Source organism: Parus major, chromosome 3 (assembly GCF_001522545.3).
Source record: "Parus major isolate Abel chromosome 3, Parus_major1.1, whole genome shotgun sequence".
Taxonomy (NCBI): domain Eukaryota; kingdom Metazoa; phylum Chordata; class Aves; order Passeriformes; family Paridae; genus Parus; species Parus major.
Genome location: NC_031770.1, coordinates 66,170,773 through 66,198,711, shown reverse-complemented (window position 1 = coordinate 66,198,711; position 27,939 = coordinate 66,170,773). Strand labels below are relative to the sequence as shown.

Sequence of the window (27,939 nt, the reverse complement as noted above, 5' to 3'; positions counted from 1 at the left end):
CTCATCAGAAAGCAATATGCAGGGTGATGTTTAGTCAGGTATTGCAGCTGATTAAGCCATACTTGCAAAATCTTTGCAAAACTGCAAAATAAGTAGTTAAACTTTTTTTTTGCTACTGTTTTTCAGTCCCACATGGCAACATATTTGGGGTATGATGATAACTCTGGAAGTGACAGTTCAACTGCATCCACCATTACTTGGGCTGTGAGATAGCCACAATGTTGGTCTTGAGTGTAGAAGCTCACTTTGTAATAGGATATCTTGCTAGGTAAATATGTTTAGATTTTAAACCTTTTTGAATCTGATAGATTTCAACAGAGATTTAAATGCCCTGATGTCAAGTAAGGCTGCAATAACCAGGAGTTAGGATTGCAGGTCCTCTGTACAGTTTATGGAGGCACGTTTACTCTGTCTCTATGATTTTTAGAGTGTTGAGAGAAAAATCTAAAAAAGATGTCCTGATCCATGCCAGTAAGTCAATTATGACAGACCTATGAAGCAGGTAGTTGGGGTGAGCACAATAATGATTTTTCAGCATCAGTGTATTCTATCAGCTGTGTCTGTGCTGGGCATCAGACAGTTCTGTGTTGAGACACTTAAGCTCCTCACTTGTATGACACCAGTCTTGACTGTCACCTCAGCACCTGATGGGACACAAACTGTAACCCTTGAAACATGCCTACATCCTCAGTTTTTAGAAATACCAAAGAATATATTTAAATTTCTTTTTCTGATGTGCTCTAGAGACCATCTAATTCCCATAGTTGAGCATTGCTTCAAATACTATAGTTATGAGGCAGTCAAGAGTAAAAAGACATCACATTATGCCATGAGTTAACCAGGAGGTTCTTAGGCAAGGTAGAAAGAAACACCGAGTAAAGCTGTTTGTCTTTAGTTTGACTCTCCCTCAAGCACTACATTTGTGTTCTAGGCTGCAGATCTCTTTAGGACAGTCAGACCTGGATTCCTACTACATTATTACATGAACTGAGGAGAAAGATCAGCTCCTCCTTTCAGAGCACAGTCAAAGATGACATGGTTCTTCATTTTGTACCAGTTCTGAGCTTTCTTATAGATACACAGGAGAATTAAGTTCCAATCCTTTTTCTGGCTCAGGAGGGGTAAAGCCATACCGTCTACCTACCTACCTAAAAGAATGCTTTCATCACCAAATAGATACTTTTGATACAAAAATCATAAATATAAACTGTAATCACCTGAAATATGAATCTAAAGTCTCACTCCCTCTATCAGGGAATGTTTACTGTATTATGGAGTAGTTTGAACAGAAACATTTTTTTCCAAATTTTGGCTAGGCTTATTTTGAGCAATTGTTGATGTCAGGTTTCTTAAGTTTTACTACAGCAAAGCTTATTTTGCAGCACGTTTTCTTCTTTTCCAGTTTTAGGATTTACATAAAGCAAGACTGGGATAGATTACTGTAAGCATGAAACAATATACAGAGGCAGAACTGCTGGTCAGAGTGCAAGGTTTGACTGACCATTGCTAAACACAGCCTGAAAGCATTTCTTTGTCCTGCCCATGATGTTAAATTTTTGGCCCAGAAAGCTCTGTTCAGAATCCAGGATTCAGTCAGTGAGATAATACAAGCTGGAAACTATTCCCAGCAGGCAGCAGTCGTGTAGCCTGCCTGCCCCAGTGCTGGCTGGGTTTAAAGGTGCAGAGGCAGGTCATTCCAAACTGGTTTTCTTCAAGTGTAGTTGAATAGCCATTCTGAAGCACATTTATTTTACAGCTATAGAGAAAGCTTTCTAATTTCAGCCCACCATCTCTTGATAAAAGAGCCGTGCAACGCTGAAGGTCTGAGTCTGACTTGGTCTCTAAAATACTTCCGGTACAATAATAATTGTAATAATAACTCCTTATACAGCTAGGTCACAGCTCAGGATAACCTATCATACAGGATAACTAATCATACAGAATATATTGCTTTTTATGTAGATAAAAGCAACTCTATAATAAGAATTCTTAGATAAGGTCTTTATTGCAACAAGAATAATATAAAACACAGAGTAAAAGGAGTTTGCAATGTAAATATAGAGATAGAAGAAGTATTATCATCCTTTAAAAAATAAATGAGGAGTAGAGGTACAGAGAGATTAAGTGATTTGCTCAAGGTCACAGAGAAAACCTGTGGCACCAGTAAGATTCAGTCTGAAATAATTCCTTTCTAGTGCTTTAACTGCATGGTAAACTTTTGCCTTTTGGTAATATAAATTTTTTCCCCATAAAAATCATGTATGATTGAGGAATCCTATACTTTGAACAAAGCAGAAAATATATAGCCAAAGCTGAACTATTAAGAAAAAGTACAGAGGTTACATCTCTGTGTTGATATTTTACTGCTAATTACTTTTTGAACTGATTAATTAAAAAAGATGAAAGAGAAGGATGTGAAGAAGAGGATGAATTTTCACAGGTACCAGGTTTTAAATCTTTCAGTACTGTTCCCACTAAATGAAAGTTTCACTTGAGTGCTACAACAATTGGTTCTGAACTTTGTCTCTCAGAAAACATATACATATTCAGTCCTCTTTTCATTAAACTAGAGTGCTTTCCATGTGTTCTCCTTTATACAGGCTCTTGGACTCCAATTTCTGCCTGCAAGCACTAGTGAGGCTATGGAGGTCATCAGGCCACAACAAAATCAAATTAATGACAAGCTGTTTCCTGAAACAGATTCCACAAAACGTCATGATCTCAATATTAATATTTGAAATGAGTCAATACAAAAAAAAACCAAAAGCCAACCAACCAACCAAACCACAAAACAAACACAAACAAAGCAAATCAAGCAAATCAAGCGACCAAAAAAGCCCAAACCCAAACCAGTTCCATTTTCATGTTTGCATGTACCAATGTACAGAAAACTTTTCCACAGAATGACAAGTATTAAGCACACACTAGAAATGTAACGATAACATTATTTATTTATTTGCTTCATTTTTATTTTCACTTTTAGCATCTGATTTAAAAAACATGGAAATAACTTTATTCCAGAGATGTGATCTCAATAAAACTTTCCCTAGATGGTATTTTTCTCCTGAGAAAAAAACATAGCAAAATACTATCTTGATTCCAGAAAAGGCTACACCTTGCAATGGATGCAATGGACAGTTCTCTGTGCCAGAGGAGAGGACTGAAAAAACATTTCTATTTAAGATACAGAGTTAAAACAACCAGAATGTGATTAAGGCAAAGATCCCTAAGGTGGAAGTGTTACTGAAGAGAAACATGGCAACACTTAAATGAAATTGAAAGAAGAAAAGAAAAGAAATTTAAATTCTGAGATGTATTATCAGGTGCACAAAGTTTTCTGTAAGGAACGCATACTTTTAAGCTTTACAAGAAGCTGGAAGGCAAGATAAAATGTAATCCAAAGTGACAGGATTTTTAGCAATTATTTGAGGCAAATAAGGGTGTCTTAAAACAATTTTGCTCTCTTTTAGGGGCAAGAGCTGAACTGTCACAAAATCTGCTGACCAGTGGGAGGAGGATTGGGTAAAAGCTGCAGGCAGAACTTTCCCAGTAGCTGAATGCTGAATGTGGAACCTCCCACCCAAAGGATGACAGCACACTGTTGCACAGCTCCAGTGGGCTTACATTAGAAATATCTGTCTTGAATAATTTAGTTAAATATGCATACAAGAAAGTTCATTCCTGGCTGAGAGAATCATAATGCACAAAGAGCAACACAAATTACTGAACGCAGAATTTCTAGTAAAGTATGCAACATCACATATATTTAAAAATGTGATTTGTAAATAATGTGTAAATTAAAAGCAAAATGTGCTTTGTGATTTCAGGTGTACATCTGGTCTGAATTGTTACACTGACATGGTCCAGTTCAATAAAGAAACATGAGAAAGTAACCTTACCACTGTGTTGATGTGAATGCCTCATTTAACCCCTTCCTCTACATTCCCATTTTGCTGGTGAAAAGACTAGGGTTATTGAGTGAATTGCCAAGAGAAGACAGAACAACAAGGTCCAGTATGTGGAACTCTGCTGACAATACCAACTGAAAAATAGATGGACTATTCCTGACAAGAAGGGATCATGGATAAAGGTAGATAGTGGGTATGCCAGACAAAAAAGTGTAAATTTTTTTGTGAAAACTATTGTGAAACTTAGTTTTTGGTTCAAGTTAGGTCAAAGTCAAATGAGTAGGAGAAATCAGGTAAAGAAGCATACTAATAATGATGGCATTAATGATAAATATCTGATTTGTGCAGAAGCACAGAAAAGAGACTCTGTTGCTATAATCACTTTTTCCAAATAAGCAGACAATGAAACAAGAAGATCACCAGAAACTTGTTTGCAAATGATCAAAGGGAAATTTTTGGACACATAGAGCATAGATGAGAAGATGCTATAGATAAATGAATAGCGTGTGGTTGATTATGGATGGAAGTATAAGAAGCAACAACGTCCTTTCTTTTGGGAAATGGGCTGAAGAGATACAGTCCTGATAGAGTTATGTGATTAATCAAAATGAAGTACAAATCAGAGGCAAATATGTACAAAGGAGGCTGGAAAAAGAATAAATAAGCAATGTTTTTTATTAGAATTTATTGTTTGGTATGTCTCTTTTTTTTTATTTTTCACACCAGCAGGGGTCATCTGTTGACCAACAAATATTTGTTATACACTGCAGAAAGATCTTTGAGTTTATACAGGACTTAAATACAGAGATAGGAAACAAGTTAGGGAACTTATCACTGGGCATATTTGCATTATGTCTCTTGAATGTTAACTACAGTTTCTTGCATTTTTTTACTGTCACTTAACTCCATAAAAATCAAGCACCTAGAGTTTTTCTGGGGTATGAAATCACATGGTGTTTGGGAAAGGAGGGAATTTATGCCTCAAATTGTGTGCATTCTCATCAGCTCATGATCTTAGTCATAGCCTGCCTGGAATAGCCAGTCATATTATTATTACTCCTGCTTCTCCTCCAGGTCCTCCCCACTCCCTTTTTTCTGTCTCACTGCTGAGGAAGGTCTGGGCTAGTGGCAAGGAAAAGATGCATTGCTGCTGTACTTTCTCCCCAGTAGTCTGCACTTTGGTGACTTCCTTAATTGCAACAGAACTATTGCACCATGTGAATGGTATTAAAGAACTAGAATGATCATGATAAAGCAGGACATGATTTTTCATTAGGGAGAGGATTTTTCATTCCTAATAGCATTGAACGGTCTAAGAAGAGACAAAATTCTTCCCATTTTGACAAAGTAAAATGAAATGGATAATATGAATAGAAAGATTTGAAAATACCATATTTTTTAGGGAATGATAAAGTGCTGACCCTGCAGGAAAGGAACTTGGATATTTTTTTGAAAATTCTTTCCTTAAAAAGTCATCTTTCAATACAAAAAAGAAATTTAATTCTCATGAGTAATTACAGTTTTCATTTTTTTCTCTCTCTAGCATAAGACTGAGATGGGATGAAGTAAGATTAATGCACATTTTCTCTATTCAGGTTTCAAAGGAAGAAGGAAATATAATATGTAAGAAATTCACAGATAAGAGTCCTTGTGTAGTAGTAGACCTGTCCTTTTCTCCTCCTGACTCATATTGACTGAAAGAGTGGAGAAGGAAATGTCAGCAAAGCTGACGGAAAACAATAAATAATGCAGATAAATTCCAACATAAAGATTTCCTATAATGTTATGGCACATCTGTGACAATAACCTTTTTTTTATCTGCTATTGCAGAGTTTTGAGATTTAGGACTCTCTTTAAGCTGCCCTTGAAGTCAGTTTTTTTTGTGTAAAGAAGTGGTAAAAGACTTTCTCCAGAAAAGCTGCTAGACTCTGAGACCACCCACAAAATCAGCATCTGTACGTGGATACTAGATAAAAAAACATATGTTCATTTCTCAGAAGTTAGCACACTATCAGTGCTGAAAGAGTATTTGTGACTCATAATCCCCAACAGGGGCTGGCTTGGGTGGTATAGCCAGATATCTGCGCTCTCTCGAGTCTATAATAGAGTGGTAATGACAATATATTTAGTCCACTGTCCACAGGACACTCCAGACACACTGAAGACTCATCTGCCCATAATTGTGCTATCTCTAGGAAGCTGCTGTGTCAAGTGACAACAGTACAGAAGGCCATAACCAGCTCTTTATCACATTCCATTCTCAGCCTGACCCTTCCTATTTTTCTTTAATTTTTTAAAATCTCACTGAAAGACATTGAGCAATATGGTGTTGGGAAGAGAGAAACAACTCAAAAGCTTGCTACTGACTTTCTGGTGCCCTGTGCCAAACAGATCTGCTGCCAGATTGTCAGAGTAGTTAGGAATCTCAGGCGCTTTGGTGCCCTTGAGGTCTCAGGCACATCTGCTTAGGAAAACTGCCTTATTGCGTATGAGCCGGCGAGGCAGGCGAGGCAGGCGGCCGCGTTCTGCTGAATGATGGCTGGGTTGCCATGATCCACGCTTAGCTACAGTGCTCCAGGAACATTTCCAAGCACATAGATCTTAATAGGACTTCATTAGTCCAAAATACAGATGCCTGTCTCCTTGCCAGCATCCTGAGTATATTACCCTGCATTGCTCTTTGTACAGCATGAGATTAATCTGATAAGGTTGGCCCTTTTCTGCGGTACTTCCCCAGCTACTTCCCTCCTTTTCTTCTGAAATGATCATCTTCCTGAAATGATCACCTTCCCTTGTCTGCTCCATTTCTCAGGAATGGTGGAGCTGATGATACTAAGAGAGAAAACTTGTGGGAATTCAGTTATGGTTATAGAGAGACTATAATAGATACTAATTTCACAGTCTTTAAAACACAATACCAAGGTGGTTTCTTCAAGCTGGCACTAAAACAACTGCAACCAAAAATTACAATAATACAGAAAAAAGGAACTTGAGGAATAAAATTCAGTGACATGGAAGAGGGAAGCAATGACTGCAAAAGTCAAAAGAGAAATCATAAATGGTGGCCAATAGTAGTGTCACGTTAGGAATAAGCAGTTTGCTTTTCAGCTCTGGGAAAGACAGAGAAGAAGATTATGAGTCTTCTGAGAAAAAGGTAAGCAGGTAGATATCCAGAGCTTTCTTATTTTGTCCTTCATTCAGGGTCCAGTCTTCATTATGGACAGTTTCACTGCATTGAGCAGGATAAAAAGGCAGAGAGGTATTGCTTAATATGATTTAGTGTGAAATAAAATTACCTTTTGTCACATACTAGTAATTTTGAAATGTTCTTTTCCACTACCTAGAATCATGTCCACAGACTATCACTCCTTTTTTTTCTCCTTGGAAAAATTACCCTTTTCCAAATAATATCACATCTGAAAAAAGACATATGAAAGGCTGTTTAAACATTCCTTAATTAATTGAAATTGGCAGATAATTTAAATAAAATTTCACTTAGATATAAGGCAAAATCTATGTGGCTTTCTGCAGCTTCTTGCAGCTCTGTTTTCTGGTGGCTTCCCTTCAGAAATATAGCGAAACTGAACTAAATTCAGAACATTGTTAGGAGTCAAAAGCATTGAAAACTAACAGCAAAAACTTAACTGAGCTGCAAATATATTTTGACGGGACACTGCATTTACAGTAAATCCATCTCAGTAGATTTTTGCTCGTGGCTTTTACCCCGCCACTGAGAAAAAAAATGCCATTGTATGAGAGTACCCCCCATGCCTCTGTGCAGCTCATATCTTTATATAGTACACTTACTCATCTCTTTTCTCTTATCCAAACTCATATTCTGAACTATCGTATTGCTGATGAATAGACTTCACACTGTCTAATATGGAGCACCTACATTTGCTCTGATCACTAGCATCTCTGTCTTTTACTCAGACCCTTAATCTGAAACATGATCAGATCAAACTGCTCTCATATTCAGGCTAAATTTAATACCTTTATCATAAATGTCCCAAAGATTCAGTCAGTTGCACACCTATATAAGTCTAAGTTTTTTCCTGTGTGTTCCCTGCACCATTTTATCCCAACTACTGCAGTGGTCTTTTCTTTGTCCTTGAAAAATGTAACTGTGCTTCACTCACATCCATTCTGAGCAGTGCTGCAAAGGGCATTCTTCCACTCCAGCTCCCTGCAAACACCACCTTCCCATTTCCTCTGTCATACCTTTCTGTATATTTCTATGTCTGGATAGCCCATGGGACTTTTGCTGGGAGAACAGGGAGAAACTTTAAAGACTTGACCCCATAGATTGTTATCTTTCAGAATGCAAGGTCTCAATGCTTCCCCTCTAAGTCCTGACCACAACACTTCCCTTAGAAATGCTGTCAATTTTAATGTGGAAATCTAAGTGAAAAACATTAATGACAGTTTAGACAAGAACTTGTTAGTGTACCTCAGTGAGAGAGGCAGACCTATTAACAGCTTTCTCTGAAAATGAGAGAGCTGGGATTTTCTGCTGTGCGTGTGTTCTAAGGGCCAACTGCTGTACACTGCTGTAGTGAACTGAGTGACAGATCAGATTTGGGCAGACAGACCAAATTTTCAGACAGAAAAGAAAGGGGAAACAAGAAGACACAGGTATTAATGTTTTCCAGCATTACAGAGCTGCTGGAGAGCTCTCCATAAAGGAGCTCTCTGGTCACTCTTCAGTCGTCTTGTTCTGACATAGCCCATTCATTCATCTTCCTCCCCATGGGAAGCCTGAGCTGTAGTCTGGGTCTCTGTTCACTGTCCTACATGTACTCAGCCTGGCAAACATGTCTGCTTCATGGTTTTAAATTCTAAAAAAACAGAACACACTAAAGTCAACTGAAACGTCTTTGCACATACTTTACTGGTAGGTCTTGGAGTAAAGCAAATGCCAGCACAGAGGTTTGTGCTTCTGATCTTCACTGGTACCCATGCCTGGAAAATTATTAAAGGGCTGCTCTTCTGCTGGCATGAGATGACTTCTCTCTCTGTCTTTTCTGAGCCACTTCTTAGAGAATACTTTTCAGTGTACTATTCATGATTCTTATACTGATTTCATGCTTGTGCAGCTTGATTATCTTGGTGAACTTAATCTAGCTTGGGCTTCATGGATTAAAGAGGAACTAATCCTTTCTTTATGGGTGCTTGTGACTTACTATCACTTTACTAGAAATATATTTTTAAAAATTAATTTAATTTTTTTCCCTTACCCATCATAACCACGTGGACTGTCTGTATTTTTAGATATAGACGCATTTTGCCTACATAGTAAAATATGCTAGAAATGCTGCCACTAGAAGAGGCTGACACTTGTTTGCCACACAGATACTGGTGAATCAGTGAAAGAGACAGAAGGCATGGATTTAACTAGATGGAAAACTCATGTACTTTATCCAGGAGCTTGAAATAACTGACTTATGCAGTTCACATTTGTAATGGTAATTACAAGGTATCTCTGTTTTGGCTTTGCTCCTGATGCTCATTTACAGAACCTACATCCTGATACCTTTTGGGATCAAGGGATGGCTGCAGCCTCAACCCTGACTATTAAGTCCAAATATGGAAAACTGTAAAATAAACTGCACAATTAAAAAATATCTTGGTTGGGTGAAAATTAATGGAAGAATATCTCAGCATTTTGTTTATTTGGCTGTGAAACATACAAAACACTTCCTCATGCTCTAAAGGACCCTGTATTTAAACCAACTGTTACATAAATATACCATAAAGTTAAACTAGTTCTGTTTGTCCATGAAAACATAGTTCTTAAAGGGTCCTGCTTACGAATTGTATTGCTATCAGAGTAAGTGACATCTTATGAATGTCTCAACAGATGGAAGAGTTGATCTAATAATGAAGAAAACAATACTCACAAATAATTTATTTGTCACTTGGTGGGGCAAAAGAAGAGTGAATAATTTATTTGGTCAATATTATTCAATCATCAATAGAAGTGGTAGAATAATTTATAAATTTACTTATGAATAATTTATCCATCAATTGATGGCAGGAGGAAATTAATGAAGTAAACAATATTCACATAACACTCAACAGGCTCTCAGAGGCAGGGCAGGGAGGAACTGGGAGAATGGATCTCTTTTGTCAGGCTCAGAGCACAGGGGATCACCAAAGGGCAGCTGCCTCTCAGTCACTTCTCTAACTTGCTGATAGTGGTGACCTTTTTCATTTACCCACCCAGGACAACAGATCTGCAGCGATGCCCTGAGAGCACTGTGTGCTTTCTTTAAGTGTTTGGGGTGGTGGGAAGCCATGTGGAAATTCCTGCTCTGGTGTTCCACTGGCTTCTGCTGTAACAGCTCAGGCCAGACTCTGCTTGCTCTGACATAAGGCAGCAGAGGCTGGGAGCCCTCTCAGCCTCCCAGCAGCTTGAAACTTATCGTGCAGCCAAGAAATGTGCTGGGCTCTGCTTGTGCACTCGGGGTAGGAGACAGAGGGTTTCCCTCAGGAAGCCACAGAACACTGTCCTCTGTTTTTAGTTAAAAAATTAAAACTCTATGGAATTTTATAGAAAAAAATATTTTTTTTGCATAACTGCATCACTGTGCTGTGACAGAAATTATGTTACAAATTGCTGACATGCAGAGTTGAAAACAACCCTTTTGCCCACCATGTCTCTTCAGAATGCATCTTCACATGGCTGCGACCATCAAAATAATTTCAAGGCAAATTTTATCTGAATGTAATTTTTAGATTTATTTAGCTTAGAAATGTCTTTACAATGTGGCTGTGTATGGGGGAGGTTTAATTCCATGTAATTCATCCAGAAACACCCCACTGCCTTCTGATAGCATTCACTAGTTTGCTCTCATTTTGCTCTGCTGCCATCGAATGAATCCCTAAGAAATCCAGTCTGAACATTAACCAACAGCCACAACAAAATAATTTTAATACAAATCACCTGGAAATGGCTTTTGGTGTTATAATCTCACATTGCAATCACTCTCATAAAAATATAAATATAAAGTAGACATAAGGATATGAGTAGAAGGCCTTTTTTCTGTTCTCAATGTACTAAGTTTAATAGCAGATATATGTGCAGTTTGGGATGAGAACAGATGCCCTTTATGAATAGACTAAGTGGAGGAATCAGCTGGTTTATGTTCTCCTCTCAACTCTCACCAGGATTTTTCCACTCTGTTCCTTTGTTAGCTATAAACTGCAAGCACTGAAAATCAAAAAATGAGGGAAAGTTTATGAATTATACACAGTCACAGAATTTATTAGTGCTCCAAGCTCATTCTCTTGGGAGACACTGGAGGAAAAGCTTTGAGCAATTTCCAAATTTTCAAATGTGCTCTCTGTGTCTTTATCTCATTCAGTTTTTGATATGGTGCGTAAATTATTTATCGGGACTACCATTATTTTGTTAGCTTGTGTTGTCCTCTGGCACCATATCTGCAGAATGATATTCATTTTGCATTTGCAATGACTAAACTTAAAAGAAATCAGTTCATTCCTCCTCTGTTCAGCTCTCATTCTGTAAAATGATGTGAGAAGGACTGAGATGTGAACAAAATTTCATTTTGACCTTGAATCCTAATTACTGTTTTCATCCTGCCATTTCACAGGAGGTTGCAAATAAATTAATTTAGGAAATATTTCTATTTTCTTCTCTGTCTGTTTCTGTCTCTCTCTCATGGAGGAAGGAGCTGGAAATAAATTCCTCAACATCGTAAATTCACCATCAGATCTTATATGTGCTTTGCTGGTTAAATTCAGAGAAGGATCTTTTATTATATATTTTAAATCTGTAACCTTCAAGTTAATTTTTGAGGCTGTCTCATAACTTCCCAATTGCAATAATATCTCAATGGAACATCTTCTCAATTACTTCTCCTTACCATGTGTAAAACAGACTAGTCCTTTTCCACACCCAAATGTACAATATGTTCTTAAGTAAACATTGGTTATAATTGACTTCCTCCTTTGTTACTCCCATAACACACTTACATTCTTTCCTGCCATCTCTCACCCTGCCCTGCTGATATAATTACCAGGCAGCAGGCTACTAGGCTACCAGGAAGATTTCCATTTAACAATTTATATAGGTAGCTTTACATGCAAAAGAACGTGATGATGCACTGGAGCCACATCATAGCTTAGCCTGGTGGAAAACTTTATCCTCGCTGTTTGATACAAGAACAGACTCAATTACAAAATAATTTTACCTCTGCTGGAAAGCTCCACTGCAGTGTGTCCCTTTCCTGCCCCTCCTCAGGGCTCCTTGGCTGAAGCCTTCTTGCAAAAAAAGGAGGGTATTCTAGTGGGAGTGGGTTCATGGTTGTTTTGTGTCCAGCTGTGGTTCACCTTATGCAAAAAGGCCTGGTCAGTAGGTATCTGGTCAGTAGGTGCAGTCAGTGAGGGGGTAACCATACTGAACATCTGGCTGGGACACACTGTCATGGAGCTGCCTGTGCTTCAGGGCAGTGGCACATCCCCACCTGAGGCCCCTGCCAGGATAGAGGATGGATGGCAGTGCCACAACTCCTTCCCCTGTGCTGACTGCCACTCAAACAATTTGCCTCCTGGCATCTCTGCAATGGGCCCCATTTTCTGCAAATACAAGATCACAGACTAGAATAAGGAAACAATATTGTAGTATTACCTAGCTCTATTTTGCTAATGTCAGCTATGGATTAAGTCACTGATGTCTTTCAAATTTCTGTCCTATCTGCAGGTTCACTTTAATCCTTGTCTTTGAAGATGCTTCTCTTATAACTCAATGAGCATTCCTGCTGCTAACTAACCATCTTATTTGATTCTAACTATATTTGTGGGGTTTGTGTGCATTAATACACCAATGTCCTGTATTACTTTCTTGAGCAATTCTCATTCTTGAGAATGGCAGGCACTTTTCTATTTTTGATTAAATTTAACATACTTAGTAGCTGTGTGGTACAGATCACAGTTAAGAATACATGGAGGTGTTATGATGTCAGTGTCCATGCTGTTATTATCAATACAACCAGACTTCTGGAGAGTGCACAATGATATAAAACACCTCTTACCTCCAAGTTCTAATGCATTTTATTTAATAGTTGCCTAACAGAGTGTGTTTGTAGATGTCTTGATGTTGGTGAGGTGAGGTAAGGAAGTTACTAAATTCTGTTTTATAAAACAGATGTATGTAGTAAGTAAGAAAAGGTACCATGGAGATGAAATTTAATCTATGCAGAAAACCTTGCTTTCCATGTTGTCCTTCCTCTTTGTGTTTGTAGAAGTATTTTTTCTTTTTTTTTCTCTGACAGGTGCTGTTTCAGTGCCCTCACCTGCTAAACCTACCTGCAGAAAACAGGCTAAAATAGCATCAACAGCAGCAGATTTACCAAACCACCCTGTATCAGAGGAACCATTCCCATGGTCCAGCTGTGACTCCTGGAGCAAGGTGTTTAGGCAAGTACAGGTGTCCTGATCCCTGCTATGAGGTGACTACTCCCTGTTGCTCTCTGCTTCTCCCCAGTTTCCTGCTAGGAAGCCTGTTCTGTTGAGAAGATGTGAGACTGCTGCCACACTCCTTGGCCACAAGGACAAGCCATGCAGGTATATACCATAGTGGCATGACCCATGAGAGGGTGTTTCCCTGCACCTGCCCACATTGAGATCCCTAGGGCCCTGTGCTATTTATCTCTGCAGGTCATGGATTTCTGTATGAATCCTTAGGCTAGTACTACATAAAAACTGGCACTAAGCCTCATTCTGCCTAACTTACCCCAAAAGGTGCCATTCCACATCAATTTACACAGTGCCCAGCTTCAGGCTTTATTCACACTGCTGTGTGAATAACAGGGCTGACTAAAAAGATACCAGCACTCCCTGTACATTCACACTCCTTATCCTTATCCTAAATACACACAGCTAGGTCTATTGGAGAAACTGATGTACAAATGTGTTTATACCCTTTGATGCACAAAAAAAAAAAGGAAAAACAACCTCTTTTATCTCTAGGAATGCTAACAGTTTTTTGTCAATCTATGAAAATAACAAATACTTGCTTTGAAATTAAGTCTGTAAGCTGAATATTAATGAACTACTATAAAATGACTAGCGTTTAGTCTGCAGTGTAAGTGTAAAAGAAAGAAAATTAAGCCATCCCTCCAGCTGTCTCCAGGCAGTGAGAGATGGCTCTGCACAGGGCTGTGCATCCTGCTCCTTCCAAGGTCACTGAAGGGGCCAGCCCTGGCACACAGAGCCTCTGCAAATGTTATATCTGTTATTGCAGACTCTGTAAAGATATAAATGTTACACAACAAGAACAGCTGCTGGGCTTATCCCTTGAATGAACATAAGATAATGCAATTGAGTTTGCTTTTAGCCAGGGAAGGTCTGGCTTAGTGCTTTAGATAGAAATGTGGTTCACATGTTCGACACCAGTTTAACACCTGGAACTCTAGAGCAGGCTCTAGCCACTATCTTGCTGCATTCCTACACTTTTCCCAGCAATGCCCCAGCATCCAAGCCTTGATAGCTGCAATACTGTAAGAATGCTGCAGCCTGAACTGCTTGGAAATGTCTCTCAGGTTGCAACTTTGAACAGACAACTTCTTCCTTTGTTCAGGATAACCATTTTCTTCCACCAAAGCCTTCCCTTGCCAGCTAACAGGAGTAATGGAGCTGAGACCTCTGCTGTGACTCAGAGTGCTTTGAGCTGTACCAACCATCTGCCTTATAGGAAGGGTGATCTGCTTCAAATTCCCATAGAAGAACAGTACTATTATTACTGCTAATTAATAGTAGGAAAGGACACAAACCCATTCCAGATCAAATTAAGTTCCAATCAAAAAGTCAGCTGTGATTTCTAATTGATTGCATTTTAAAATCAATCAGTTGGGTTGTGCATGTTTTTTTCACAAGACTCAACAGCTTACTGCTGCTTGTCTTTGTAGGGGGACTGAGATTCAAGCAGGACTGAGAAGGTTTCTTTTTTTTCAAAGTGGAATTGACTTTTTAAATGGAAGATCTATTTTAATTAAAATTTTACAGTGAGATTTGTCAAGCTCATGTTCCTCTGGAAGTTTATTATGAAGCTATGTGGAAAGAAAGATGCTCTATGTATTTGTTCTCTCCCAAAAGGCCAGAAGTTAAAATGAACCTCTGTGCCTGCTAGCACATACAGACCCCGTGGGCCTCCTAAATTCCTGCTCAGCCAAGGCTGCTTCACACCGTGAAAAGAAAATATCATCACCTCTCCATAATGGTAGATTAAGTTTTCCCTGGCTCCCTCTCTTTGAGAATCAGGCTCCAACATAACATTTATGGGTGCTAAAGAGCCGAGAGGGTTGGTGAAGTTTTAAACCAATAACATCAGCACTCCAGCCAAATGGGGCATGATAGAGTTGAGTTTGTTCACCCCCATCCCTTCTGTGTGTTATATGAGTTAATTTAGTGCTTCTGGCTTTCCTCTTGCTGAGCTTTCAGGGAATTGTTGTTGAATAGCAGTTAATTGCAATTGGACATGAACATTCAGAATTAGGAGGAGGGGCAGTCTATGGAGCACCTTGATTCAGACTGTGACAATTAAACTCTTGGGAAGTTACAATAGTATAATTAATGATATTGGAGTTAAATCTTTGATGTTGTAGAAGAAAGCTATTACAAAAGCCTAAGTCTCTAAATTCGTGGACTCTGGGTAGATTACGACTGTATTTCAAAAAAAGGTTAGTAAGGAAAAAATAAAATGTGGACTAAGCACTCTGTATTATGAAGGATGAATGAAGGAATCCCAAATGATAATGATCATGGATCAGAGGAAGTAGATACCATATGACCTACAACAGTGATGCAGGTAAGCATGTCACTGAGTGAGCCTTTGGAACAACAGGTCAACATTGAACCAATCATTCAATAATATGAAATAACCATAAAAATCATGGGCTTCAATATCAGAACACAAATATTGTAATTAAAGATGCTTTATATTAGTAAAGAAGCCCCAAACAAACAAGTCTACATTTCATTGAGACTGAAAAATCAAATTTATGTCTTGGGCAGAACCAATATCAAACCCTTTGGGACTTAGCTAATGGAAAGAGTGTCTTACACTGGTATGTACAATAACAGAGAGGTCACATTACTTGGGACCCTGGACAGATCTCCCTGTCTACAATCTACATTATATTTTCCTATCATTATTCTTTACGTTGCCAAAACACAGTTAAAGTTGCTGGAGAATCAATGTATATGTCCTTCTTGCTATTTCCTTCTAGATAGGAGGAAGGATAGAAACTGGCTTTGGTGTGTTATATTCCAATGTTCTTAACCAGGTGACCTCTCTCTGCTGTGAGTTGAAGGCTGTGCTCCTGAGGGACACACAGGCACAGACTCTGTAACTTCAGTGCAGCTCCGAGAAGACTCTCCAGAATGTGATTTTCCTCTCTGAAAAACATACCTGTCAGTCAATAACTGCTCTTCTCATTCCTTGCATTTAGGAGAAGGGGAAAACTCATTATATTCTTCTTGCACTCTCTCTGTTTTCTTTAACTAAGTCATATTTGCCACTGTAAAAGACCTATTGATTAATTTAATAGATCTTTTGCTCTTTCTGCAGATTAACATCCTAGTTTTTATCTTATTTTTTTTTGGTGAAATCTTCACTTCAGTCTATTTAAGCACTCTGAAATCTTTATAGCATTTTAAAACTCTTCATTCTTTTGTCCCTTAGGTATCACCCTGGGCAGGGGTGAAATCACACAAGCACTCATCAACTACCAGTCACAAACAGGGCCCTTCCCCCCTAGAGTGGTGTCTGGTGCGAAGATGACAAGTGTCAAAAGCACTTGTCACTCAGAAAGCTGACATCAGGATTGCTGGGCTAAAAGTTGACTCCACATGCCAACGGGGATGAATAGCAATACATAAAATTTTCTTCTTTTTATAGCAGAAAAAATTCCGACTCCTTAGCTCTCATCTCTACTTTGGCTAGAGCCTTGGGAAGTCAGTCTGGGTGTGAAGCTGCAATAAAACCTGGGGACTTCAGCAGAGGCAAGAGGAAGACAGTTAATATACCAGTGTGATAGTGTGGTGAGTACACTGTCAGGGTAGGAAAAGCAGGATGCAATGCTTAATGATACAAGTACCTCCTCAGTCAGTGCCCTAAATGTCAAAAGCCTCACCAAACAGTTTCATAGAGACAGAAATCTTGATTCAGAGCCACATTCTGGAAAGTCACTTTCTTCCAGATATTAGTCTTAAACCATGACCTCGCAGCATGCACTGTTCCCATTGAATTGAATATTTAAGCTTTCTCACAAATTTCCCATCTGCATAGAGCAATTTGTTTGTTGATGTTTAGACATGATTGACATAATTTGACAATCTGGCTTATTAGCTTTCTTTGTAACTATGTAAAACGCTGACAATGATTATCCCAGTTGACTGAGGACATGCTTCCTGTGACACAGTAAACAAATGTAGCAAAGGAGGCTTTTTTCCAAATGATTGCTCCAACCCCCTAATGAGACTGCTAACTTATTTCATCAGGGTTGCACTACACCAAGCGTCTTAATGAATCCTCAAGTCACAAAGCTCCGTTTCCAGAGCCTGAGGTACAGCAGCTAGAATTGTATGCCTATGGACTTTTCTCTTTTTAGCTGTGTGCTGCATTATAATGAACCTATTTATTATACTGCCTGCAAAAAGACATTTCTTTGGGAAAAAAAAAAAAAGTATTTCGGAGACTTAGTTTCAAAAGCTACCAAACTCCTTAGAGGAGTGCTTCTTCCTATAAATCAGTGCCTCTTAATGGAAAGAACATGATGAAAGAATGAGCAATGGTAGGTAAAAAAATAAGGATAAATCAACCTGATCATTAACCTGCTCGCACAGTAAATTCTCTGTACTCTGAAGGCCAGGATTTAAGACAGTTCCTCTAAATCAAAGGGTTCTTATGAATCCTGTTCTGCAGCTCCCTTCTATAAGTTATGTTTGGATAGTCAATGACCATGTGTAGGGGATGTTTCTCAGGTGTTCATAAATATCAGCACTGATTTATTTGGAGAAAATAACACATGGTGTTCCCAGGGGTAAAAATCATTACTTTAGTTTTGGTGCATCTAATTACAATAAGTCTATCATCCTCACCATCTCCTGAAACTATCCAGGGAATTGGCGGAGTTTAACAATGAAGAAGAGAGTGCTCCAGTGTCCAATTAAGGTTTTCTTTGAGGATTAATAAATCATGTCTCATCAGCCCCACTGACCCAGAGGTGTTAATCTTCACCTTATCACTCTAATCTTGAGGCAAAATTATGCAGATCAAGAGCAGCCGAATAGTTGTGTTAATTGTTCCATTAGGCTGATGAAGTCTTTATACCCATATCCAATAATACACTATTCCCTAAATGTGTTTAGATGCTCTGTTGCAGAGCAGAAAACAAGCAGCAAAAGCAACTGCCGCAGCTATTTGGAATAAGTGACCAGTAGCTTGAGCCCCACACTCAGCTCTTCTGCTATAACTGAGCTGAAATCACATACTGGAACAAGGCACTGAGAAGCTGAGAAACAGCCAAGAGAGGTTTTAGCACATCTAAATGCAGTTGCAAAAGGAAACAAGTACTTTAGTCAATAATGGAAAGAAGACTTAACAGTTATCTGCCCTGTAAACAATATCCTTGATTAGAAGATATAAAAAATACTGTTTCATTTAAGGGCAAGGATCCAGATATTTCACTGCAAAGAGTTTTTCTCACTGACAAGTCTACAGTAATCATGGAGAGTGTGGCAAATTGCTTTAAAATATCCTCCTAAGCACTACAATAAATTAGAAATCACATTTTATCTTGTTTCCAGCCTACATTTATTTGCTCTTGTTTCTAAGTAATCAGGTAGGTTAAATTCTTTTGTCATGAACGCTCACAAAAAGTACTGAGTTACATTAAAAATACATTTCATAACCATTATTTTTCAAACAGTTCCTTCTCCTGATCTGAGTTAAGCAGTAAAGGAAATGTCAATTGATATCTTTAAGGGTCTGTGCCCTTACATACTTCTGTGCCCCTGAACAAAGAGGGAGAGAGACAGGATCAAAGCCAGAATAATTTCATGGGGTGGGTAGAGGGAAAAGGAAGGAGGGCTGGATTTTGAAAGGCTTTTGAATGTGTGATCTATATTCCTATTCACACAATATTTACTTCTATATATCTGTCTCCTTTTCTTCTAAACAAAACACGAGACTTTTTTTTCCCTCTTCCCACTCTGTCACACTCCTGAAGGAATGGGACTTAGATTCTTCCCTCTTCCAGGTACATGACTAAGGAGTGTGTGTTGAATTCAAGAGGACAGAAGCATCTCCTTGAAATTGTTAAAGAAAGTTAAAGTGTTGGGTTAGAGAGAGAAAAATGAGTAATGTTTTTTCCCCTCTTTCTCTTTTCTCCAAAATGTGATTCACATATTATGGTATTTTCTGAAACTCATGTAAAGACTGTTTTACACTCTGAATGTACCCCTGAATGTCTCACCTGAAGAAACAAAGAAAATATTAAACAGCAGATTTATTTATATTGTTTGTCACAGAGATTTCTCAGAGAAAATGGACAGCTACTATTTCATCCATACTATTATTTCCTCTTTTTTTTTGCATACTGAATTGCATATTTCAAAAAGATTCATCCAAAAAAAACCCAGATAAGCTATTATCATGTCTACCCTCTGTGTCCTGTGTTGAGAAATGGAACATATCGTTATGTTCAAATAATTTAATCTGTAAAAAAGATGAGTGACTTACACATAAAAGCATGCATCTTATAAAGCCCCTAGATGGGATCATTTAAATGATTAATTTAACCAATATAGTTTTGAGATAAATTGATTTTCCTCTTTTCCCCTATTTATCACCCTGTATCCCATTAAACAATTTAGTGTTTAACAAAATACTACCAGAATAGAGCACTCCCAAGGTCACTCTACTAACCCTCCTTCAAGAACCCCTTTGAAATCCTCCTCCAGTATAAGACTATGAACAAAACAAAATTAATCCTCCCTTGCCCTCCAGCCTAAGAGGATTCAAACTCACATATCTTACCTCCCAAGAGAATTGCAACCTCTTCATCTGTGTGCCGGCGTCTTTATGTATGCACATGCATATGCCAGTACTCAGAGACAGAGAGATGGACAGAGCACTTTGTGCTGCTCCTGAGAAAGTGCTTTTGCTTTACATTAAATAATTAAGGATTCCTTGGACCAGAGAGCAGGACAGAGCACAACCATAGGGCAGCAATTTGGGCGCTCAGCTGGGAAAGAGGACTGTTTTCTGCTCTTTGCTTCAAAGACTACTTTCTATTTAAACCAGTGATTGCTGTGAGTTCTTCCCTCTGCCCTGCCTGGTGAAGCGTGTGAGCCCTCACCTTCCAGGTGACTGGTTAGGTGAACCAGCAGGACTCCCAGGAAAAGAGATCTTCCCTTGTTTGCTGCAGCTTGTGTCTGCGTTGGGGCAGCTTCTGGTACTGAGTGTCTGTTAGGTCATCATGTGATCAGGTCACTGTCTTGACAAATACACCAAAAAGCCATTTAGCATCTCAGAAAGCTCAGGCCGAACACAGCTACAACTGTTGCTTTTATGCTGTACTGGTGTTAGACTGGCTTCTCTTCCCAGGGCTTGGAGGAGATGCCAGAACTCTACCATTTTTCTAGTCATGCTGGTTTGAGAGGTGCCTCCAGAACATGTGGTTTATTGCTGCCAACAAGTAGGTCACTCAGCTAGGTTAGCAAGATTCAAGTCCTTACTCCAGAACAAACAATTAATCACAAACCTCTATTCACACTGGGTGAATGAAAGAATGAAAGAAATATCAAGGAAAAATGTGAAATAACGTTATGTTTGATTCATAAAATACAGAAAGAGGGCTTGGCACCAATCTGTAAGGCAGGGTTTGCAGTCAAGGATGTCAAGAGAAAGGAGATATTTGTCTGGCCAGAGGCAGACGCTTCTTTCCCATTAATTTCATTCCTTATTAGTCTGTGTGCTTCCTGCACAATTCCAAGGTGGGGCACCACACCAGGGAGCTGGGAGTCCAGGAGATGATAGTTAAATCCTCTTCATTTCAGAACCTATCTTTCAAATGCCAGAGCTCCTAGGAGGGTTTAACTTACAGCCTCTCCCCTGTTTATTTCTTAAGATTTACAGAAGTAGGTGTTTCCAAAGCTGGCCAAAGACACTCATATTCAGTTGTTGTGCCCAGAACAGAAAAGTGTGAGACAGCACTGTAAATTGTGGTGTTGACAAAATAAAAGCATTTTAACAACATTATTGTAAGACAAGAGAAATGTTTAGAAAGTAGTTACTGCCAGATCACTCTCATTCATACATTTTAAAAACAGATTGATAGAATGCATCCATTTTTTAAGTCTTTTGCCTTTCGTATTTCTTATTAGTTTCTCCTGTTTTGGAATTCCACTGAGTGACTATCTCTGCACATTATGTACAGAACATAGCAGAACAGTGGAACACTTTTATATCTTCTTCAGTCTGTCTCCCTCTGCCTGAATTTTAATAATAATAAATCTGAATGGTTATAACACAAAACTGAAAGCAAGCTGCCCGACAAAGCAGGCAGAATGCATGAGCAACATCAGTATTGCCTTACTTTCCAGCTGTGTGACAAATTACATCTAGTTTATAAAGAAGATGTTATTACCCTTGTGTTTCTTAAAAAAACAAACAAAAAAATGACTGCATGATGGTTCTTATTCTGTTTGGCAACAAAATGTTAAAAAAAAAGAAAAGGAAAAAGCAAATAAAAGGATCAAAAACCTGTCTGAGATGATGAAAAATAAAGTGTGAGCTATGTGTACATCTCTCACTCAACAACTTTCAGTTCATCTGCCCAGACATCCTATTATAACATTTATAATAGTTGCAGCCTTTAATAGAAGCCCTAATTCAATTTGCTGGAGTCTTAAGAGCGAACTTCTATTTTAATCAGCTGAACCTCAGCTGATTAAAACATGAAATTGATAAGATCATTTCCACACAATATGTTAGAAGTTGCACTTTTGATTTGCCACCAGTTAGTTCGGGGCACCTTTTTCTGCCAGTAGATGGAAGACTGCCATTTTACATCTATGATACTTAATCTGGTTTCTTCTCCAAGTTAGAATTTAATTTCTCTATTTATTTTAAGTTTGAAATAGTTCTTTTGTCACCCCAGGAAGACGATAGTTGAGGTGATGATTTCTTGTGGGTTGATCTAGAGACAGGAGAAATATTTCTTTTTCATGGAAAGAGGCAAGCAGAGATGATGAATGAAGAGAGCCACTGTCATAAATGAAGCATGTTTCTTCTGCCCAGGAAGAAAAGCTAGGAGCTGAGGAAGTATCCAAAACCCTTAAAAGTGCCAATAAAGTAAAAAAAATCTCACAAGCCTGTCTCCACACTAAATATGACCCTCCCCTGTGGATAGCTGTTCATTCTTAGAAGATCAGAGCTGCAATGGGCTGTCTGCCACATCCTCTTGTCACCTCTAATTGAGGTGTAAGCAATTAGTTGCCAGATTCTGTGGCACAGATTGAAAAAAGATTATCTTGGCTACAGAGAAGGAGCTTTTGTCAAAGACCTGGAAGAATATTATTTGCTAAGAGTTAACAAGGTAGAAATCTTACTTGAAAGAGCCTGATTGCAGATTTTAATCTAATAGAAAAAGCTGTAGCACTCACTTTGAGCACATCAGTTATTACAGTTTGCATCTGACTCTTCAGGGGAGAAAACATAGGCAACTGCTGGCTGTATTTTCTTACACTGCTTTGTATGTACCTCACTAAGCACGGTGTGAAGTCAACAAATAATGTATGTGGACTATCCTTCAGGGATCACCCATTTCTCTTCTGATAGCCTTCCCTTGAAAGAGAGACTATCTGCAAACACCCTCTTTCTAAAGGGAAACTCTTTCCAGATTTCCTCCAGCTGAGGGCACACCCCTCTAGGGACAACAGGATTCCCTTTCTACCCTTTCCTTGTCCTTGGCTCTCACTTAGTATAATTTATATTGCTACACAAATCTATCGCAAGCAAAGATTTAAAACCAAAAAAAATGGTCTACTATGCAAGTATTAGACTGCAAACTCAGCCCAGCAAATTTATCTTCTCTAAGATTTGATTTCTTCTCTGTCATTTCTTCTTCTCCACCTAACAATTTTAGCAAGAAAACAAGTTCTGTCAACATAGCTGCTCTCAGCATGCTGTCCATATTACCTCAGTAAAAGAAGTAAATTTGATGTCTGGACTTATGTAGTCTTGTGGAAAAGGATCTTACTTCACTTAAGTGAAGTAAGATCCTTACTTACTGACAAGCCTAGTGGTATAGGTAACAGCATTTCCCAAGTGGGGTGGCCTTGCTTTAAAAAAAGAGAAGAAGAAAAAGAAAAAAATCAATATTGACTCTTGACACGTTTTCATTTACATCGCTGCATTGCTTTCAGACTGGGCACAAATCAATAAGCAGCTTTTAACACTGCTCAACTAGTTTGTTCTATGTAAAAGAAGAGAGATTTGCCTCAAGTGGCTTGTTTTTCCCTTTTGGGCTCCAGGCAGACTCTCCACCATTAAGAGTGTGTGATTCTCTGAGATGAAGTTGAGTTTATTTGACTGCTCTTTCTGTGACTGATCAGAGGAGCTTGAACTGTAATATTAATCACACAACATTTTCTTCATCCCTACTTACAGTCAATTGACTTTGTACTTAGTGAAAGCATCTCAAGCAGCCAACTCAATGTACCAGAGGGCAAGAAGTCAATAGGAGGAAGAAAGATTTAGTTTCAAAACACACAGAACACAGCCTGTGGAGCCACTGACACACACATACCGGGCACTTTATCACACCACAGGTGCTATGCTGTCTCATGTTTTTATTTGCGTGATGAAGGCACCCTCATTACCTTTTGTTCACTAGGCCCCTTCAGCTAAATGCAACTTTTCTTTCAATCTCAGGGTTACATGAAGGTGTGGGAACCAAGTAGTTTCTCCAAACTGCACCGGGTTCAGCAATTATTTAGTTTCAATTTAACTCTCTATATATTTCACCAGAGAAGTGACCCATGAAGTAGGCACCTTCTGCCTCACAGATACTGATGGCTGTTACTCAGATGCCAGGCATATGTCATGCTAATAATACTATCCATACGCTTAACAAATACCAATTTGCCTCAGGCACCATTAATGCCATTTTAATAGCCACTTGCTTACAGTGGGCCTTCTAAAACCACATCATAACATATTGATTTTTGAATATAGAAGAGAGGGAGTACAGATGCCTTGGAGGCAGAACATTATCAGTTTTGTTTCAGCGCACCACCTCAGAGAATTTTTAGCTCACGAAGCCTCGACAGAATTTTTCACACCAAAGAAGTGCACACAACATTGAAAACAAGAGCCTGGAGGATTCATTTATTGGATGTGATTCCTTAGAAATGTTCTTTGCTAGAAGCAGACTCTGTGAAGTCCAACATGCCATAAAATGGGCAATCATGTCTTTTCTATGGCACATTTTAGACACGCATGATCAGAGTCTTTCCACTTGTGTAAAGCAACTCGTTGACTGCCTTCATTGCTTCCATGGGGATTTTCCCTAAATAAAATGGAATCCTCAGTAGTGTGGAATTGATGTAACACCAAGCAAAATGTTGTCTCTTCTTCTCTGAGCTTTCCTGGATTAGATCTCTAATTTTCTATAGACAGATACATGTAATATTAAAATAATGTATAGTAAAGGACTACATGCTCATACTAGACGATGGTTTCAGGTGGATAAAATTAGTATTACTTGGATGAAACACACTGTGAATATTTTAGACAGATTTTTCTTGTTATTAACTTTTCAGAATTTCCATAGGCTGGCCCACACCTGTATGAAATAGTTGTCTTAGACATGCAAATCAATTTTGATCTAAACATCCAAGTTTTCTTGACATTTGTCTCTTACTAGTTTAGAGTTACAGGACAATATGTATTGCCCAGTGGAAAAGAGTACAGTCATAGAATAAAGAAGGACTTTCAATCATAGAATAAAGAAGGACTTTCAAGGACACTCACAGAGATCAGTCAAACAAGACAAGACTTTAAATCTGTATTCCTATTCTTTTGGGAGGGGATTCAATCAAATCAGAAAACAAAAAAGTAAAATTAACTCTCTATTCAAATCCAGCCAAAAATTAATCTGGAAATCAATTCTGTATACTACCAATTTTGCACAACTCTTCAGCCCTCAGTTCCTGATGCAAATACAGCAACCACTTGCTCTCAACTTCCTTCCCTGACATTTGTGAAATAGTAGGCAAAACAAAATTAATTGCTCAATTAGGAAGCATAAAATTGTATTTCTTGTGGAACGGATCCATTTTATTACGGTTCGTACTCCATGTACCAGTACCAGATACATAAGGCTTGTATTACTACTCACCAAAAAGCCCATTAAATGCCAAGTCCACAGGCATGCTCCAGCTGATCTATACTTCTCCACCAGTGGGAACTGAGGTAAATTACCCTGTATGGTGTGATGGGCTGTTGCCCAGAAGCTATGAACGTAGGCGGTGCACAGCCACAGCGGCTGTCTCCATGGAACAGCAGAAGGGTGAAGGATGAGGGCAGGACTGCTGGGAAGTCAGCTCTGTCCCTATCAGATGACAAACAGTGTTGACACCAGTCAGGCTGCCCAGCTGCCCCTACATCTCTTCTAAAATTCACCGACTACTTAGCTACAAAATGTGAGCAGTACCTTCATCCCCAAACTTGCAGCAGATGTAAAATTTCACACCCACCATAAGAGTACTTGCAGCTCCTGATTTCTTTAGTAGATCTCTGATACTCTGTACTTTCAAAATTTATTCTGAATACCTACTACACCAAGTAAAAATGGGTACCATATAGCAGTTCATATAATCATAAGAAAATCTGAGGTCTAAGAGGAAAGGTCACTTGGATAACCTTAAATCTGATTTTCCTGTCAATTAAATAGGCTCATCCTAATTACTGAGAATACCACTGAAGATTTTACACCAAGATAGAGAACCTCACCATTTTCATTTTCCCATTGTATAGAGGCACACGTGGAAGGGAGATGGAGTTGAAGCATCTTGTCAGAGTTCCTTCATCAGACCAATAACCAAGAGATCACAGAACCAGCCATGCCTCATTTTCCACAAGACCTGTGAGAAAATCCCTAACTCTGGAGCTGAAAAATCACCGGGGAGAGCTGAGGGAAGTGATGGATACACGGATCTGGGTGTAGAGGATAGAGTAGACTTGCTTTTGTGAATCTTGCAGCTCTATTGGATTAAGAAGAGCAGCACAGACTGTGTTTCAGCTCTGACTGTTCCAGTTCAGCAGTATAGTCTGGCACAGATAATGCTAGGCAGGGTTTCAGTGGCCTTGGGGTGAAAACAAATTGTTCTAAACCTCCTGTAACAGAGCTTAGCACTCCCTCCAAGAGACCACACCACTGAAGTGCAGCATACGTTTAAGTGGACAGTCAGAGTTCAAACATATGCAGTCATGCTGGTATTTCACAAAGGACTCCATTTGGGATGAAAAAGAACATGACTGTAAGGCCATGGGAATTTTTCACCATCTGTGATAATAACGCAGAAAAAGCTTGGCATGCAATCTGCAAAAGATAATTCTCTTTTGGGGATGAAACTCCAGGATTTACTTCCAGGATTCAAATATTAAATTTTTTTAACACCTTATGATCATTCATGGAGGCAAATGATTTCCGTCCGTGACACAACTCTTTGAATGAGTTGCTAGTTGGTGTAAAACATTTGCAACAATGTATTTGGTCCAATAGTTGCAAAAGACTAGTCCCAATTCCATACTTAGGCTGATTTCCAATACAATACTCCACTACAAGCTGTCCAATTGTTTCATATCATATTTTCTGAAATCAGAGATTAAAGGATGTGATGTGACACACAAAAATATCAATTGGTTCTCTGAGGTTTTTTTACACCTGTTTACATACACAAAAGTTCCATAGCTGTTAAGCAGCAAACCTCTTTAGGTGTGCATGAATTGGGATTATCAAAATTAAATTGTTAAAAATCCCAGAAATTGTCATTAAGAAGAGAGATATTATCAGACTAAGCCAAACTGACAGCATGCCTAGGTAGTGATTGTCTTTCTGTGGTCAGGGTAGAGCTGTTCTCTGGGCAGCTTGAAAAGTTCAGCCCAAGTTTGGACCAGTGTCCAAAGTGCCCAATAAAACCTGTCCCTGGTGCTTCCTTTTCCCTGATGCCATTGTCCCTTCATAAGGTGTGCCTGACCCAGTGATAACTCTGCTGCCTCTGGGCACACAGGGTCAGACCCCCTTTCTTATGACTGTTCTTTCCCCCTATGCTGAGAGAACCTGAGCAAATTATTCCTAGCAGTTTCCATGGGAGAGTAAAGTCTGCCAGCTCTTTCCTTCTCACTACTTCTCTCTCTCCTTGCAATGGCACAAAATTATTACGAAACAATGTGGTGAAGTATGATCAAAATGTTCATTTGTTAATGAGCATGCTTAATGGAGAAATTAGTTTCTGACCCTCTCAGTCAGTGATTGGGCTGTGCTCAGGATATGGTACTTTTCTGCTTTCATTATTTAAAATTCTGGTGTCAAATTTAATCCTATTCAGTTTGTGTCCTCAATCATTTCTTTTGACAGCAAGATCCATTGGCTAATCATTTATTCCTGAGTCGGCTGAGGCTTGCAACACACTGGTTATTAATCAGATCAGGTTTTGTATTCATTAATGGTGAAATGCAATGAAAAAGCATTCCCCTGCCTCAACCAGACTAATTCCACACAACAGCACAAATGTGGATGTGGATTGAAATGAAACCCCCATAGGGCTGAGAAATTCTTGCCTCAGTGGGAACATCAGAGAACCCAGGACAAAATCCTGCTCATGACTCATTCTCTGCTTTGGCTTTGTCTGAAGTTCAGAATTGCAACAACTCTGATCCTGAGACCATAGAATGCAAGGGCAGTCAAGATACAGCTAGAAGAAAAGTATTTGGGGA

At 38.9% G+C, this 27,939-nt stretch overlaps 1 protein-coding gene across 1 annotated transcript in view; it reads right to left on the bottom strand.

Moving 5' to 3' along the window:
* HS3ST5 (heparan sulfate-glucosamine 3-sulfotransferase 5) overlaps nt 1-27,939 on the bottom strand; it is a 175,637-nt gene that overhangs the window by 10,240 nt on the left and 137,458 nt on the right. The window lies entirely within an intron of this gene.